Genomic DNA, 19677 nt, shown 5'->3' with positions numbered 1-19677 from the left:
TCTTCTTAAGAATTATTAATAATCACATCTACTGTAGAATAAATCGATTCCTCAGAAGCTCACACCTTAACATATAAAGTTGGTTATTCTTAAAATGGCTTAACAGAAACACGTCAGGGTTTGGCCAACTAAACAAAAATCAGCAGATATATTTTCTATTGACTAAATTATTTCAGAAAATAGCAGTTCAGTGGAAAATAGGAGGGTTTTTTGGAAGTTGAAGTCATGGCATGTCTGCTTGCTTTAAAGGAGGTGTAGGGAAATAGTGGGGGAAAAAGAAATTGGACGTGACAACTTAAGCTGTTTGTTCTTCCCTTCTGTCAGTCAATCTCTTTCACTTATTCACTCCCACACACTTTCTTTCACTCAATTGTTCACTTTGCTGACTCTCAATTTGTAAAAAACAAAGGCAAATCATCATGTCATTAAGTACTAAAATATGGTTTAAATATGGTTTTAGAGATGTTAAAAAGGCCTTGGTGTCTCTCCGACTAGAAATAGAATATGATGCCAAGGGTGGTTACAGAGGCCCTTTAGAGAGGCTCTCAATAGAAAGTCTTCACCATTTGCACACATTTAGAGAATATCTTGAATGTGAGCTCTATTCAGATGAAGCCTGCACTGAGTCACCATAAATCTGTTTCTCAGACACAACTGCTGAACAAAGACACTGAACGAGAGGAAAGAAGAAAGAGAGACATTCCATGGCATTTACTTGGTCAGTCATGCTTTAGAAACATTCATGTGAAAGCATAGAAATAGATTCAATTTTATTACATAACATTGGATTTGTACACTGAAAAAAAACTGTGTAGAAATAAAATTTCACTCAGAAGTTCTTAGTAAATTTCAACAATAATTACAAAGAAACAGCAAAGAGCACCATAAATTAAATGCTAGATTTAAATAGCATTTTCTCATAAAATGCACTACAATAATATTTTTATTTAACAAAAAAAGAAAATGTTTTATTTGCGCTTCAATAAATAAATCTTAAAATTATATATATATAATATAAATATAATATAAAATCATATAAATATAATGTAACATTCACTTGAGAAGCACAATTGTGTAAGATAAAAAAGAAATATTAAAGAAAATATATCTACAATTATTTTTATTTTTATTACTGGCATTGTTAAATAATAAAAATAAATAAACATTTCACTCAGAAATTGCTATAGTAAACAGCAATAAATTGATTTAAATGTGAATTTTAAAGGAGAAAGACTGAAACAGTATTGTTTCTTCGAGTAACTCGAGTAATGTGCTCCAATTTTGTTTGTTTTATTTACAACTTTGAGAAAAAAAAGCAGTGTAATAAAATAATAAAGCAAGTTTTATGACAATTACTCATGTTAGATAACAATACTTATATTTTAAGAAATTTTATCTTATTTTCTTTTGCTTACCAGTGCTGTTTTATTCTAAATCTAATACTATTTGGTGAGGTTTAAACTTAAAACAGCACTTTGTCAACGGAGTAAGAGAATTAACTTCATTCAAGATATATTCTCTGAAAAAGTCTTAATTCTTACACACAGTTTGTATCTTTTTTACAAACGTTTTGATATTTGTGTAGTGTGTGTGTCAGTTTTGTCTAATGCTGTTCTTGGATGGAGAATAGAAGAATACAGAGAAAACCAGTTGCGCAGGAAACTCCCCAGAGTTTGGACGGTAAACTGTCACATGCACACGCTTGTCATCTGTGCACAATAATTATATGACTCATGGTGAAATCAAAAAGATTGGGAGAGTCAGTCTGGCTTAGGCAGAGTGTGCTCCAGGGAAAGGTTAGGCTGTCAACGCCCAAGTTTTCCGTGCTCACATGGAAAACTGCCTAACCTATAGGATGCAGTCCTACACATCATATAGTTGTTTGAAGTGCTAAGATTATATATCGGTGTGCTCATTTTTTACTTTTGGTTCTGGAGGCACACATCTTTCACACCCCACTTATGTATGTGGCCAGAATGTTTTATGTTACCGTAATAGTCACAGCTTTAAAAGAGGGTTGTTCAAAGGTGTTTTTAAAGTATCACTGAGATACAACTTTTATTATTATTATTATTAATATTATTTTAATCTCTTGAATAATTTTTTAATTATTTTATTTTTTTACATTTTGTTGTGTTTTACTGTAATTTTTATAGATAGATAGATAGATGGATGGATAGATAGATAGATAGATAGATAGATAGATAGATAGATAGATAGATAGATAGATAGATAGATAGATAGATAGATAGATGTTTGTTAAATGTGTATATTTCTGCATTAAATATTTCAGTCTTCTTCAATATGGCTGGGTTTACATGGTTAGGATAAATTTAGGCAATGCAGACTTCCACAGGATTGTGCAAAAACAAACAAACCATCAAACAAACAAAACCTTCATAAATGTGATTTGAATGGTATACTGGGCACACCCTACAGGACGTTTTGGTAAGATTTTGAAATGACAGGAAGATGAATTTATTGTATTGTGATTCAAAGACATTAAACACATGTGGTGCACTTTTTTGCCTCGTAATTTTTGAGTTTATTTTTCAGAGTTCTGTCTTTTTTTTCTCACAATTCTGAGAATATAAATTGTGAGATAAAATCAAATGTGCAAGATGTAAACTGAGATGTAAACTCAATTTGCAATTACCCTTTTTATTTTATATTATATAGTGAAAAAAAATAAACAGAATTTTGAGATGTAAACTCATGAAAAACTTTTCGTGCAAACATTTCCGAAAAACTGAGAACAATTTTGAGAAAAAGTCAGAATTCTGAATTTATATCTTGTAGTTCTGAGTTAATATCCTAGTTCTAAAAAATGTTTGAAATGTGCAATAAAAAAGAAAGAAAGAAGCATTAATTTCCACTCCTAAACCTTACATATTAAAATTTAGAAAGGTCATCATACAAATGCAAATGAATTTGCCAATTCTGTGAAATATAAATAAGATAAACTTTTGATAGTTTTTTCAATTTTCTGCACAAGCCTGTTCCACACAAAGATTAGTGCAACTTGTCAGTAATAATAATTACTTGTAATAACAATCACCAGTGTTGGGAAGGTAGATTACAAGTTATCCAATTTTACTTTAATAAAGTAATGTAATTTAATTACTTTTGAAATACTTTTCTAAATTTCTAATGAATGTTTTAAACTCAAACATTTAAAGCAGGCATGGTTAATCATAGCACTCAACACTGATTACTCTCAGACTTTCACTCTAAAAACTCTAAAAATCCACTAGAATTAAGATGATGAAAATTTAAATCACAGCCACCAATAAATCAGACTTTTAGCACCTCTTTTTACTTTTAGATTGTTCTGAGATTGCTTTGTCATGATTTGAAATCATAACAATATATAGTTTAATAGCTATGATATTTCATATTTTTTTAAATCAAACCTTTGCATAGCAAATATGTTAGGAAACACTGGCATCTAACAATGCCTTGAAAAAAAACTGTTAATATTAAAAATAAAGCTATTGATTCAAGTTATAGAATAAACCTATGTGTTCTATCTGTGCCCTAAACTCCTGAAACACAATATGATGTCTCATATTTATGAACAGTCAGTGCATTTGGGGAAAGAAATCAATTCAATTTGTATGTGTATGTTTGTGTGTATGTGTGTACTGGTTAAACTACTGTATACTTGTGAGGACCAAATGCCTTCACTTATATAGTGAAGGACCAAGTTGATTTAAATTTGCACGTTGAATGAAATTCATGCTCTGGTTGTGTGTTCACAGTGTGTGTTCACTGCTCTGTGTGTGTGCACTTCGGATGGGTTAAATGCAGAGCACGAATTCTGAGTATGGGTCACCATACTTGGCTGAATGTCACATCCTTGCATTTCACTGACATCATTCATTTTTTCCAACGTTTACAATTTTACAGATATCAGTCGCCACAATCTTCATTTCCCTTTCTCTTCCTCCATCTTTCCTCTCTTTGTATGCGGGCACTCTTTCTTTTACCTTCTTTCTTTTTCTCTTTGTGTCTCCTTCAGAGTGCAGTCAATAGAAAACAGCTCCATGGCAACAGTTATAGTGAAACCTGAGCTCAGCGATACGGTAGGCATGTCTAGAGTCTCAAATAAACAGTGTTTTCCAGCACTCAGGCGTGCGGAGCTGAAGAATTTGCCAACCTTTTGCTATTACTGTTCACTAAAGACTATAACCAGTCAATCTTCATTTATAATTTCTGCTCTAACATGGTTTCTGTTATATATAACTTTACTGTAAAAGTTTTGGAAGTAAGAAATTATGAATCCCCATATAATTTAAAGTTCAACTCTAAACAAGTAAATACAACCCGAATTCCGGAAAAGTTGGGACGTTTTTTAAATTTTAATAAAATGAAAACTAAAAGACTTTCAAATCACATGAGCCAATATTTTATTCACAATAGAACATAGATAACTTAGCAAATGTTTAAACTGAGAAAGTTTACAATTTTATGCACAAAATGAGCTCATTTCAATTTTGATTTCTGCTACAGGTCTCAAAATAGTTGGGACGGGGCATGTTTACCATGGTGTAGCATCTCCTTTTCTTTTCAAAACAGTTTGAAGACGTCTGGGCATTGAGGCTATGAGTTGCTGGAGTTTTGCTGTTGGAATTTGGTCCCATTCTTGCCTTATATAGATTTCCAGCTGCTGAAGAGTTTGTTGTCATCTTTGACGTATTTTTCGTTTAATGATGCGCCAAATGTTCTCTATAGGTGAAAGATCTGGACTGCAGGCAGGCCAGGTTAGCACCCGGACTCTTCTACTACGAAGCCATGCTGTTGTTATAGCTGCAGTATGTGGTTTTGCATTGTCCTGCTGAAATAAACAAGGCCTTCCCTGAAATAGACGTTGTTTGGAGGGAAGCATATGTTGCTCTAAAACCTTTATATACCTTTCAGCATTCACAGAGCCTTCCAAAACATGCAAGCTGCCCATACCGTATGCACTTATGCACCCCCATACCATCAGAGATGCTGGCTTTTGAACTGAACGCTGATAACATGCTGGAAGGTCTCCCTCCTCTTTAGCCCAGAGGACACGGCGTCCGTGATTTCCAACAAGAATGTCAAATTTGGACTCGTCTGACCATAAAACACCATTCCACTTTGAAATAGTCCATTTTAAATGAGCCTTGGCCCACAGGACACGACGGCGCTTCTGGACCATGTTCACATATGGCTTCCTTTTTGCATGATAGAGCTTTAGTTGGCATCTGCTGATGGCACGGCGGATTGTGTTTACCGACAGTGGTTTCTGAAAGTATTCCTGGGCCCATTTAGTAATGTCATTGACACAATCATGCCGATGAGTAATGCAGTGTCGTCTGAGAGCCCGAAGACCACGGGCATCCAATAAAGGTCTCCGGCCTTGTCCCTTACGCACAGAGATTTCTCCAGTTTCTCTGAATCTTTTGATGATGTTATGCACTGTAGATGATGAGATTTGCAAAGCCTTTGCAATTTGACGTTGAGGAACATTGTTTTTAAAGTTTTCCACAATTTTTTTACGCAGTCTTTCACAGATTGGAGAGCCTCTGCCCATCTTTACTTCTGAGAGACTCTGCTTCTCTAAGACAAAGCTTTTATAGCTAATCATGTTACAGACCTGATATCAATTAACTTAATTAATCACTAGATGTTCTCCCAGCTGAATCTTTTCAAAACTGCTTGCTTTTTTTAGCCATTTGTTGCCCCCGTGCCAACTTTTTTGAGACCTGTAGCAGGCATTAAATTTTAAATGAGCTAATTAAGTGGATAAAAGTGTAAAATTTCTCAGTTTAAACATTTGCTATGTTATCTATGTTCTATTGTGAATAAAATATTGGCTCATGTGATTTAAAAATTTCTTTAGTTTTCATTTTATTAAAATTTAAAAAACGTCCCAACTTTTCCGGAATTCGGGTTGTATGTGTACTTATAATAATAATAATTCCTTACATTTATATAGTGCTTTTTTAAGCACTCAAAGCTCTTTACATGAAAGGGGGTCTCTCCTCATCCACCATCAGTGTGCAGCATCCACCTGGATGATGCGACGGCAGCTATAGTGCACCAAAACGCCCACCACACACCAGCTTACTGGTGGAGAGGAGACAGAGTGATAAAGCCAATCAGTGGATATGGGGATTGTTAGGAGGCCATGATGATCAGTGGCCAATGGGTAAATTTTGGCCACGATGTCGAGGTCACAACTCTACTCTTTTCGAAAGACATCCTGGGATTTTTAATGACCACAGAGAGTCAGGACCTCAGTTTAACGTCTCATCCAAAGGATGGTGCTTGTTGACAGTATAGTGTCTCCATCACTACACTGGGGCGCTAGGACCCCCGCAGACTGCAGGGTGAGCACCCCATGCTTACCTCATTAGCATCTCTTCCAGCAGCAACCTAGTTCCCTTTCGAGAGTACTCTCGTACTGCGTAAGCTAGCTTACGCTATGGGAAAAGGTCCCCTTTTCTCGAGAATATGAAGCCAAAAATTATCCTTAATTTTTAAATAATGTAAAACGCAGTGCTGCAGCACAGCAGACCTAAGCGAAGCGGCTTGCGCGCTTATTGGCTGTGCTGTGGCAAATGCAGCAACCTATGGTGAGGCGGCGGAGAGGAACGAACCAATGGGGGCGCTTCGCGCCCATTGGACGTCAGAGCGTGCCAAAATAGGCGTGGCTGGAACTATATAAGCCACAGCTTCGCCATAGGGATCAGATTTCATCTCCTTCAGCGATCTCACCTGCACTTCGCTGTCTTCTCCGGAGAAGCCTCTACACGCCGTCGAAAAGCCTCTCAGCGGGATAGCACTGCAACGCAGATCTGAGGACGTCGGCTCGTGCTTCATCTCGACGCCGCCTTCAGCACTCGCTTCCTGCTGCGCCATCCGGCGTGACTATATCCTTTATAAAGCTAGTGTGTTTGCCGCTGCATCACACTTTTTTCTCCAAAATTCGAGGCGTTGTTTCAAATGCGTCGGGCTTGCGCTTCCTGCCGAGGCCCTCTGCCCAGCGAGGACCGCCACATCCTCTGTGTCTCCTGCCTGGGCCGCGAGCATGCTGAGAACGCACTCTCCAAGGGCGGCTGCCCTGAGTGCGACAACATGGCTATATCGACCCTGCGGGCTCGATTAGCTCAAACCAGCCACGATGCTCCACCCGCTTCGCCTCTTCTCTCTCAAGTGCCGCGTAAGAAACGCCGCGATCAGAGAATGCCTGAGCACACTGCTACACGCGAGCTCACGCCGGAACACTCCCCGCGTGCCTCGCCCGCTCTCTCTCCTTCGCCTGTCCTCTTCGTGGACGAGCAGCGCCAGTCTCTGCTCACCAGCGCCCCCTTCTCCTTCGGAGCGCCTGAGGCGGAAGAGGACAGACATGACAGCCTTTCTCTCGCCGCGTCCAGTAGTGAGGAATGGTCGGGCTCCATTGCGGACCCCCCCCCCCCTCTACAGCCCCCAGCTGCACCGGACAACGCGCTGATATCGACGCGGAGCTTACTCGCGTGCTTACAAGGGCTGTCAGCGACCTTCAGCTCGACTGGTCTCCTCCAGACGAGCCCGCTAAAAGCAGGCTGGACGAATGGTTCTTGCAGGGGCGCCCTTCGGCCCCTCCGCAAAGAAACGCCCCCTTCTTCCCGGAAGTTCACGATGAACTCACGAAGTCGTGGAAAGCCCCATTCTCCGCACGCTTGAAAACTTCTGTCTCGTCAGCGCTCTCCTCTGTCGACGGCGCCCGAGACCATGGTTACGAGAGCCTCCCCCCTCTCGAGGAGGCAATTGCTGCACACCTCTGCCCGCCCTCAGCCGCAGGATGGTGGTCGAAGCCTGTGCATCCATCCAAACCGTGCCGCACCACCTAAGCTCTCGCTGGCCGAGCATACACCTCCGCTGGTCAAGCTGCTTCGGCTCTACACACCATGGCTGTGCTGCAGGTTTTTCAGGCCAGACTTCTCCGTAACATGGACGAGTCTGCCCCAGATACCTATGACTTTAAAGATCTCCGCAGCGCTACTGATCTAGCCCTGCGTGCGACAAAGACCACAGCACAAGCGATCGGCCGAAGCATGGCAAGCCTCGCTGTTTTAGAGCGACACCTCTGGCTCACGCTCACGGAGATGAAAGACGCCGACAAATCCGTCTTTCTTGACTCTCCTATCTCGCCTTCCGGCCTCTTTGGCCAGTCGGTTAAGGGTTTCGCTGAACGCTGAAAAGACCGTGGTTAAGTCCCGCTGCGGCCGGACCACCACACAAGAAACCTCACATACTTCCTCCAATCCCCTCACTAAAGGCGGTTGGAGATGTCTATACTGCAGTAAACGAGCCTGTTACAATGCACGCACGCCTGCACAAAAACGCTGTTTTCACGGCGACCTCAATAAAGCACAAAAAGAGCTTTTTCTATGTAGGCAGTGTGCCCACTACACAGTACGCACCCCTACATGTATACACACTCCCCCAAGTGTCACAAAAACACACTCGGGTCCCCTTTCATGCCCACCTTCCCGCTCGCGCCGGAGGTGCTCTAAATGTAGCGCGCGTGCCCACTTCTCAGTGCGCAACCCTACAAATAAGCGCTGTCACCACAGTGTCCCAAGCACAGCATACTCGAGCTACTGGTCCCCTCATAACAGGCGGCCAGTGCCCGAAGCACATTCAACCCATAGCCGCACGAGCCGCTGCATGGCAGGCCATCCCCGGCATATCAAATTGGATTTTGAATATAATAAAACGAGGTTACTCGCTCCAGTTCGCTCGCAGACCGCCGCGCTTTCGCGCCGTGGTCGAAACTAAAGTGAAAAGCGAAATGACACACGTCCTTCGCGCCGAACTGATAAACCTTCTTGCAAAAGGGGCGATAGAAACTGTCCCCCCTGCGCAGCGCGAGTCAGGCTTTTACAGCCGCTACTTCCTCGTACCAAAAAAGGATGGCGGTCTCAGACCCATCCTAGATCTCAGACGTTTGAACAAAGCGCTTATGGCGCGATCGTTCAAAATGTTAACTACCAAACAAATACTCGCGCAAATTCGCCCTAGGGATTGGTTTTTCTCAGTGGATCTGAAAGACGCTTACTTTCACATTCAAATAGCACCTCATCACAGGCCATTCTTGAAATTCGCCTTCGAGGGGCAGACTTATCAGTACATGGTTCTTCCATTCGGCCTCTCCGTAGCGCCCCGTACGTTTACACGGTGCATGGATGCCGCTCTCGCACCCCTGAGAATGCGGGGAGTGCGAGTATTGAACTACCTCGACGACTGGCTAGTTTTAGCCCATTCCGAGGAACTACTGACGGCACACAGATCCTGGATCCTCAGCCATTTAGAATGCCTGGGTCTCACGATCAACACTGTCAAGAGAGCTCTGTCTCCCAGCCAGAGGATTTCCTTTTTGGGGATAGACATAGACTCTGTGACGTGTACAGCGCGTCTGACGTCACAGCGCGTTCTCACTATTCAGCATCTAGCCGTGTCGTTCAAAGCCGGGTCTCTTTACCCGCTCAAACGATTTCAAGAAATGCTAGGCTGCATCACAGCTCTGGCCCCTTGGAAAATAGCCAAATGGTATCAGTTAGGCGTTAGCACGGGCGCTGTCTCGAAATGGAAAGTAGTCTCGACAGATGCATCCAACCTCGGTTGGGGCGCCCTGTACGAGGGCAGGTCTGCCTCCGGCCTCTGGTCGAGCCCGGAGCGACTGTTACACATAAACTGTCTGGAGATGATAGCAGTCGAACTATCCCTGAAAGCTTTCCTCCCATTTTTAAAGGGCCACCACGTTCTGGTCAGATCAGACAGCATGTCAGTGGTGGCCTACATAAATCGCCAGGGTGGTGTCAGGTCAAAAACCTTGCACACCCTGACCGAACGTCTTCTGACATGGGCACATTACAATCTGCGCTCGCTAAAGGCAGCGCATGTACCTGGCATCCTGAACCGGGGCCCGGACATGCTTTCCAGGGCGAATGTTCCCCCTGGGGAGTGGTCTCTTCACCCACAAACGGTTCAGTTGATGTTGAGCATCTTCGGCAGGGCAGAGGTCGACCTCTTCGCCTCAGAAGACAATGCTCATTGCCCAATATATTTTTCAAAGAGCAGGGACGCGCTGGCCCTCGATTGGCCCAGACGCCCGCTTTATGCCTTCCCACCGGTCGCGATGCTACCGCAGGTCATCGATCGGGTCAGGAAGAGCAGATGTGCTATGCTGCTAGTAGCCCCACTCGGGACGACCCAACCTTGGTTCTCCGAGCTGATGCAGCTGTCCAGTACAGCCCCATGGCCAATACCGCTGCGGAAAGATCTCCTCACGCAGCTGAAGGGCGCGCTCTGGCATCCCCACCCCGAACTTTGGGCCCTTCATGTATGGCCCCTCAACGGGTACCCTGGAACCTCCCTGAGGGAGTGTTAAAGACCATTACGGAAGCCAGAGCGCCCTCAACCAGGCGCCTTTACGCGCAGAAATGGTCAGTGTTCTCCACCTGGTGCGGGACACGGAACCTAGACCCTCACTTATGTGACGTGACGGAGATACTCTCCTTCCTACAGGAGCGTTTAGATGCGGGCAGATCCCCGTCTACGCTCAAAGTGTATGTGGCAGCCATTGCAGCTTCTCATGCTCCGGTGGCCGGCCTATCACTGGGAAAAAACGAACTGGTCATTCGTTTCCTTAAGGGAGCTCGTCGGATGAACCCTCCCCGACCCCCTTCAATCCCTTCCTGGGACCTGTCTACGGTCCTAGAGGCCTTAAAGGGCCCCCCTTTTGAACTGCTTCAGTCTGTCGATATGAAGCTTCTTTCGTTCAAAACCGCTTTTCTACTGGCTCTGGCCTCAGTCAAGCGAGTGGGGGATTTACATGCGCTATCTGTAAGCGCTGACTGTCTCGAGTTTGGGCCTAATGACTCCAGAGTCATTCTCAGACCAAGACACGGCTATGTCCCCAAGGTGCTCTCAACACCGTTCAGAGCACAGGTCATCTCGCTGTCAGCCCTTTCCTCGCAAAGCGACGAAAGCAACGCGAGCTTCATCTGCCCCGTCAGGGCTCTCAAAACCTATATTGCGCGCTCCGCCTCATTCAGGAGGTCGGACCAGCTCTTCATATGCTTTGGTGGGCGCACCCGAGGTCTCGCCACCACGAAGCAGAGCCTATCGCGATGGATAGTAGACACTATCTCGCTGGCTTACAAATCTAAAGGCCTTCACTGCCCGTTCGGCATCAGAGCCCATTCCACCCGAGGTATGGCCTCGTCATGGGCGTGGTCCTGCGGGATACCACTGGATGATATCTGTGCGGCGGCAGGCTGGGCCTCTCGCCTCGGGCTGTGACAGGTCGAAGTTCCCGAGCACGCACGGCGTTTTACATTGTGTTCCCATAGCGTAAGCTAGCTTACGCAGTACGAGAGTACTCTCGAAAGGGAACGTACTCGGTTACTAACGTAACCTCGGTTCCCTGAGATGAGGGAACGAGTACTGCGTAACCTGCCGTGCTATGTGCTCGGACCGGGTGATCGCTTCAGTCGATTTAAAACCTGATCCCTATGGCGAAGCGGTGGCTTATATAGTTCCAGCCACGCCTATTTTGGCGCGCTCTGACGTCCAATGGGCACGAAGCGCCCCCATTGGTTCGTTCCTCTCCGCCGCCTCACCATAGGTTGCTGCAGTTGCCACAGCACAGCCAATAAGCGCGCGAGCCGCTTCGCTTAGGTCTGCTGTGCTGCAGCACTGCGTTTTACATTATTTAAAAATTAAGGATAATTTTTGGCTTCATATTCTCGAGAAAAGGGGACCTTTTCCCATAGCGTAAGCTAGCTTACGCAGTACTCGTTCCCTCATCTCAGGGAACCGAGGTTACGTTAGTAACCGAGTACGTTTTCCCAGGAGGTCACCCATCCAGGTACTGATCAAGCTCAACCCAGTTTAGCTTCAGTGGGAAACCGGTCTACAAGGTAACATGGCAGCCACATACAGTAAATTATTGTTAAAATCATTATTAAAATCAACTTATAATTGAATAAATTAAGTTATAGTAACGATTAAAGAACATTCCCACAAGTCCTTGTGTGACACATCACAATTAGCTATCATTATCAGCATTATTATTATTCATTTATTTAAATAGGTTTGTTATTCCTTATAGACAGTATAGTGTGCTTTATGTTACATTTTGTGTTATTAAGTTAATAACAAATTATTTTAATAAACAAAAACAATTCGTATTTAGTTCACATTTACTGCATTTTTCGGTATATTTTATAGTATGTTACCTTTCATAAATGTTGGATTTGTAACATTTGTTTTTTTATGTTTTTAAAAACGACCCTTATGCTAATCAAGGCTGTATTTATTCGATCAAAAAATAAAGTAAAAACAGCGATATTGTGAAATATTAGTACCATTTAAAATGTATCAACTACAATATACAGTCATCAATATGTCATCACATACCTGAAACATTGTCACCATATATCGCAATCACCACAGTCACAAGCCCAACTACTCACCCCTAATTGTTCTGTTGCAGTCTCCGCCCTCGTCAACTCGGGATCCTCGGGCAATTTCATATCACAAGACCTCCTAAGCTAACTATACCTTCTGCAGAAACGGTATGCCCAGAAGCTCTGAATCTAAACCATCCAGGGAAAGCCGCTTGGGTTGTGGGAGGGTAAGGTATACATCTCCCCCTTTGAGACTATGCATTGGATGTTTGCACAAGGAGACAGTCATGTTTCTGGTACTGAATTGAACCACCGTAGACATCATCCTGAGATGTCCCTGGTTAACCCTTCCCTTTTCAGATGTCAGACCTTGTGAAACAACTTGCTGGAGTGAGTTCTGCCAGCATAACTGACTCACCGAGGCACCCAAGCCTCGTTCTACTCCAGTTCCAGCCCAAATCTATTCCATCTTCCAGCAGCAACCTAGTTTTCCCAGGAGGTCTCCCATCCAGGTACTGACCAGGCTCAGCCCTGCTTAGCTTCAGTGGGAAACTGGTTTTGGGCTCCAGGGTGATATGGCTGCTTGGGGATCGGGATGATGCAAGATTGCATGCTGAATGCTTCCTTTAGTCTTTCAATGGCTCCGTGAGTGGTGGAGGTCCAGGACAGGGACTTGGGCTTACCATGAAGGAGTAAATTATGTTTAGTAAACTCTTGAGGAGTGGCGACACACTTGGGGTCCCCAATTCATCTCACATTTGTGGAAAGCCTTCTTCCGTCTATTAGGAGTGACAGTGAGTTTATCCTCCATCTACCATCCACAGACAAATGACCAGACTGAGCGTAAGATCCAGGAGCTCGGATGTTACCTCCTGTCATACTGCCATGACAACCAGCACAGCTGGAACGACTTCTTCTCTTGGGCTGAGTACACCCAAAACTCCCTCCACCGAAATACCAATGGGCTGACCCCTTTCCAGTGACTACTCACTTTGCAACCCCAGCTCTTCCCCTGGACGACTAACCCCTTGAAGGTTCCAGCTGTGGACTACAAGTTCCGAGCGAGTGAGAGAGTGTGGGACTCAGTTCACATCTATCTCCAACGTGCTGTGCGGAGGTACAAGACATTTGCAGATGCCTGTCACTACAACACCCCCACATACCAACCGGGGATAAGGTATGGCTGTCCACCTAGGATCGTATAGGAAGCATACGGGCCAGAGGAAAGATCATGGGTGGGCTGGGACGATGTACTCACCCCCTTTTCTGCTGGCTGAATTTCATTGCACCCATCCCGTTCATCCTGCACCCAGAGGTTGTGGCCGCCCCCTCGCTGCTTGAGGGCATCAGGAGCCACCCCTGAAGGAGGGGGGTAATGTCATGGATTCTGCACAATCACCAGCCCCAATGCACACCAGATCCCAGTCAACTGATCTGATCTGATATTGATCACCCGCATCTGCACTCTGTAATCAAAGCCTCTTCTTAAACACCCCACATTCAGTCTTTCATCATCCAGTACACTTACCCAAACTTACGAGACTCTCTTATGTTACTAACCTGTCTATACTTACCCTCAGATGCTCCAGTGCTCTTCCAATCCTGTGCTCCTCAACTCCTGCACAAATCCTGATTAACCTGCAAAATACACAACACCAGTCACCTCATATAAGAACCCAATAACTATTCAATCTGTTGCTACTCACCATTCCAGCTATTTTATCCTGCAACTCATTCAATAAACAAACCTGTTATTGCACAAATCCCTTGTCTCCGGCCTGTGATGTGACACTATAAGAGGCCAATTGGGGTGAAACACTGACTCACTGTCTGACATCAGACATACCTACCTGTCACACATCTGCACTTAAAATACGGCACACCCAGTTCAAGTGAAAAAACTTCTAATGCCCCTAAACTATATTTTAAATGTCCTGAAAACATCATGTTTAGGTAGGAAAATGTGTTGTTGTAATAATTTTTTTGTACATGCTATTATAATGTTTCAGACATTCTATATTTGTTTAATTTCAGCATTTACTGAGAGGTTTCAAAATGAGGGAAAGGAAATAAGAGAGAGGGTCAAATACCTGCGCTCAGAGAGTGAACAAACAGAGCGCAGAGTCATATTACTCGTGTTGAATTACATGCATGCATCAGTGCTCATGCAGGCAGAATGCATTATCCTAAACAAAGATGTGCTACATGATACAGAAGTAAATATGTGAGCTATCTGAAAATAAATCTGGTTGAGAGTGAAAGTGGTTTATGCTTGAGGTTTGGATGCATAGGGGACGTTTGCTGTCAGCATGCATCATTAGCAGCTGTACTGTCACTGTCAATAGTTATCACATCCCATCTCACACTTGGTTGAGTGACTGGTATTTCTTTCTCACACTCTCTCAGGTTTAATCTCTTTTGTCTTTATTTTTTGCACATCATTCAGAACTGAATAAATAATTCCAATCTGAGTTCCTGAATTTAAATTGAGGCAGCCAACTGGATGCAAAACTATAAATCTGAATAGAATTTAATGACAGAATTAAAATGGTGTACATTTTAATATTACATCATTAATAGCTTTTAATAATACATTTTTTTTTCTATTTGATTTACACATAAACTTGTGATCATATTATTATTATTATTATTATGCATTTTATTTATAGGTGCCTTTCATGGCACTCAAGGACACCTTGCAAAGTCCATAAAACAGACTAAATCAATAACATTAAACAACAAAATCCAAAACAAACAGACATAAAATCACATAAAAGCCTGCCTCACCAAATAAGTCTTAATACGAGATTTAAAGACCGGAAGACTTGAACTATTGTGAACTTCTACAGGAGTGAGTTCCATAAAAAGGGAGCCATATAACCAAAAGCTTGTGACTGACCCCATGAAAGTTGTCAGAGTGCATTGGATAACAAAAGTGTAGAAGCAGATCTTAAAATGTGAGAAGGAGTGTTTATATGAAGAAGATCAAAAAGATATGAAGGAGCCAAATTGTTGAGAGCTTTGTAGGTTAAAAGTAAAAATTACAAATTTACACAGAATTTAACCGGGAGCCAGTGCAAATTTTGTAGAACAGGAGAGATGTGTTCAGAGTTAGAAGTTATGGTAATAACTCAAGCAGCGGCAACTGTAGTTTGTGAAGTGATTTGGAAGGAAGTCCATAAAACAAAGCAACAGTCGATTTGTGATGTTACAATAGCATGCACAAGAGTAGCCATGAAAAGACATGGAGCAGACAAACGTCAAGCATACACGATTATAGCAAAAGTGAAACTAGCAGACTGTGTGAAATGCGCTATAGGCTGGAAGTGTCTTCTGCACTAATGCAAATGTGTGTACGCTGCGCATGTTTAGCTGGCTCTAAAATTATGGTTTTAATTCGTACGTGATGGTCCACGTACAATGCAAATTAGATCACCAATATCTTATGGGCATACTCGTATAATGTTAAAATAAGGAGTGGTTTCCTGCATTACAGCATTGAGCTGCTGCAATGGAGCAGCTCTAATGCACCATTTAAATGAACAGTGAAAGTAACAAAAGCTTATACCATACATTTTAACAGGTATAATTAAGTGTGGAAATAACTGAAGGAAATATTTGTTTGCTAATTGAAGCCAACTAACATGATTGCTCTTCTTCTTCTTTTTATAATCATTATTATTATTACATGTATCATATCGGTATCAGTGAATACCAAAAAAAAGAAAGCATCTGTATCGGACTCGTTCCGAAAAAAGTGCTATCGGTGTATACCTATTCCTAATATAAAAGAATGCAGAACGGATGACACTGTTAATATTAGTTTCAAATGGCAGGGTTTTATCAAGGATGACACCCAAACTTTTAATCTGATTAGACAGAGAAACAGGACAGTTGTCTATTATCACAGAGGAAACGTTTGACTTATCTATTGTGTTTTTGTACTAACAAGAGGAATTTCTGTTTTACTTTTATTTAATTTGAGAAAATTACTTGAAAACCAAGTTTTCCACGAATTGGGATCTCACTTCAAAAGACCAATCTACTTTGAGTGTAAACTAAAGGAGCCAATTCACATTGGCATGCAATTATTGCATCCAGCTGCAGCTGACCACAGCTTGAGCATAAAAAGGCAGCAGGTGCAATGCATACCAGGTTTTTGCTGAGGCGCTGAGCCAGTCACCCGGCCGTTCAGCAGTGGTAAATCAGCCGTGATTTATCTGTTTCCTCCTTCAGGGAACAAGGGTTACATATGTAACCAAGGCATTCCCTTTCAGTCGATCACTCTTGATGTTACATCGGTGACTTACAAATTGGTGATCCTTTACCAAAGCGCCATGGATGCTGCCCCTTCCAGTGCCCTGGCTGGGCTCGCAACAAGACCGCTCACTGTTGTCATAGCACTACCCATCAGTGAGATTGGATAACACTGGGAAAATGTACCTGTTCCACTTGGAACAGGGACACTGCGGAAGCCCCTTCCTTTCCAAAGGAGGTCTTGGGAACAAATATGCATATGAACATCTGTTTAGGTGCATATGGACAATTGGAGGTGATGGAAACCCACTTGGAAATGGCAGAAGTCTGCCAGGGAAACACAGGCTCTGAGGCTATACCATTAACTTTACACATGGGATCCACTTAGGTCTCACATATGGAACCCAGCCTACTATCGGTTCTCAAGGATTCATTAGGAGAAAGGCCTGGCGCTGGATGTTCCACCACTTCTGGCTACTGAGGGGATGGAGATCGACAGGATCTACAGTCCATCCTCTGATGGATATTTCCTGGGTTATAATTCAGCATGTTGAGCTAAGCCCATAATTCAAATTGCAACTCATAGATTGATAACAAAACAATTTTCAAAATCTGAGAATATTTGCTTCACCTTGTTTCACACAGAATTTCTAATAGAGTTCTGGGTTCGTTTTATAATTATTTTGTTCTGGTATTTTGTGCTGGTTTTTTTTTTTTTTTTTATAAACCAGGTAAGATGACTTCTGTGATTGTTCCGGCAGCTGATTGGTGGTTCAATGGTTGATTGGGACTTGGAACTCCGCCCACTCATCAGTGGCTGCAGCTGGCTGGGCTCTTTAAAAAGCTCAGTCCTGGGTCAGTTTGGTCTCTCTGTTCCTGTTTTAGGTTTGGTTTGTACCCTGTGTTTTGGCTTTCTGACTTGATTTTTGATTGAAATATTTGAGAATAGTTTTAAACCATTTCTGTGTGTTCGTAAACCTAACTTGTGTTCCTTTATTGGAACTTGTAGTAGCAGGACAGAGCACTTGTGTTCATGGGTTCTTATAATTTGTATTAACTTGTTTTTCTCTTCTTTGTTAATAGGGAGTTGGGGAGTAGATTTAGAGCTACCCCGGGGTATACATGTATCACCCGTAGGTATATTTCTTTGTCTATAAACACCAGCTAGACCTGGGTGGACCACCAGCTGTAAGTTTGGTTAGGGCGCCTTGATCATGTGCCAGATAGGGATTGTATTTGTGTGATTTAGTATAGGTTAGGGGTGGGGTCCTTTTTGTTTATTTCTTTGCTTTGGTCCGTCCAGTCCTCCCCTTTTCCCCAGATTATTGTTTATTTACAATATAATTGTTTATTTACTCCACTATCGTGGTTAAATAAAAGCTTTGTTTTTATATGGTATTTGGTGTTTGTGTCCTTTTCTCACACCGCAATTCCATACCTCCTTTTTGTTGGCATCGGTGGGCCCGAGCAGTGGGTTGTCAGGCTCCCCTCCCTTTGGGGAGCTAGAACGTAACAATAAGCTATAATGACTTATTATAAGAATAAGAATGTTGTGTGATTTTCATACAGTATGTCAGTCAGGTGTTTGGAGGTGCGGCAGGTGCTCACACCCAGACTCAAAAGAAGCGTAGGTCTTCAATATCACCCAACACACGATGTTCTTCCCCCATATCAAGAAGATCAGGATTTTTATTTCTCATCAACTGGGAGTTTTCATGACACAATCACCCTACCAAAAATAGATCGTTTACAATTACAAGACACAAATTAAAAAATAATAATAGAATATATAAAATATTACTAAATTCTTACTGGTAAAATTGATAAGTCAATTAACAAAATAATTAAACAATAAACAGATAATAAAAACAATGCATGAAAAATATATACTGTTGAAAATTGGACCGCTATACAGCAATTTTTTTTTTTTTTTTTATTATATCATACCCACCTCTGCTGAGAGGAAATTGTGTAGCTTTGAGCATGAGCAAAGCACATTTAGGAAAAGAGTAAAATATGGACAATGGGTGGAGACTGGAAACATGTACATGCTATTCACCTGGGTGCTCCTCGGGACATGTGTTGCAATAAACAGTTATTCGAGATTCAGGCAGGGTGGGTGAATCAATGTGCAAACAATCCACCTTTGCTGATTAAGTCATTCCCATGGCAACAGAACATAAAGTCCCTTAAAAATGTCCTTAATAATTACCCTTAATAATTTCTGCAGTTTCTGTTGACTGACTTGATGTATTTCATAAGGCCTTAATTGCTCTGATTTCTGTTTTATGAATACTATAATATCCAGACATGCTTTACAAGTGTACAATTAACATTTATCAGTTGCTAATTCTTTTACATTTTAGACACAATTCCACCTATTTTATGACAACAATCTGCTCTTTTTCAATGCCTTTAAAGACATCAAGATGATTAATGAATGTACTGTTTTTATTGATTCAGAACTAAATGTTTAAAATCCTTTAAACTTACAAAAACCCAACACCTTTTAGTGCCATTTATAAAATGCACTTGCATAAATTAGTCACCTAACTACAATATGTCAACAAAAACCCAACAGTTTTTATTTGCTCTCTATGTGTGCTGTAGTAAAATGAAGGTTTTAAATGGATAACAGTTCAGTGAGCTGTGCACAATAGTATACAGACTCAACACTTACTGACGGGGCTCTGCCAAATTCCTTTCAGCCCAACCCAACCCTTCCTCCACCTCCCCTCCACACAAACACCATCAGATTGCAACATGCTCATCTCCAGGCTGTTGTGCTCCAAACTTCCACATCAACACATTTCAGAAGGGTCTCAAAACCTGACAATTGACCCCCAGAAACAAGATATACAACTTTTCTGTCAAAAACAATACCTACCTTTGTCCATTGTTTGTTTGAATCTCCCTTCTCTGTCTCTCTTATCGTTTTTCCGCAAAAAACAAAGACTAGTTTAGAAATGGACACTACTATATGGCCAGA

At 42.4% G+C, this 19677-nt stretch overlaps 1 pseudogene; it reads right to left on the bottom strand.

Annotated features, from left to right (window-relative positions):
- Positions 1–12901: 12901 nt before the first annotated feature.
- LOC132092873 (5S ribosomal RNA) lies at positions 12902–13018 on the bottom strand (annotated as a pseudogene).
- Between the last annotated feature and the right edge of the window lie 6659 nt (positions 13019–19677).

The sequence above is a fragment of the Carassius carassius genome, chromosome 18 (assembly GCF_963082965.1).
Source record: "Carassius carassius chromosome 18, fCarCar2.1, whole genome shotgun sequence".
Classification (NCBI taxonomy): domain Eukaryota; kingdom Metazoa; phylum Chordata; class Actinopteri; order Cypriniformes; family Cyprinidae; genus Carassius; species Carassius carassius.
The sequence above is the reverse complement of the archived record's forward strand: the minus strand, read 5'-3'. Positions and strand labels throughout refer to the sequence as shown.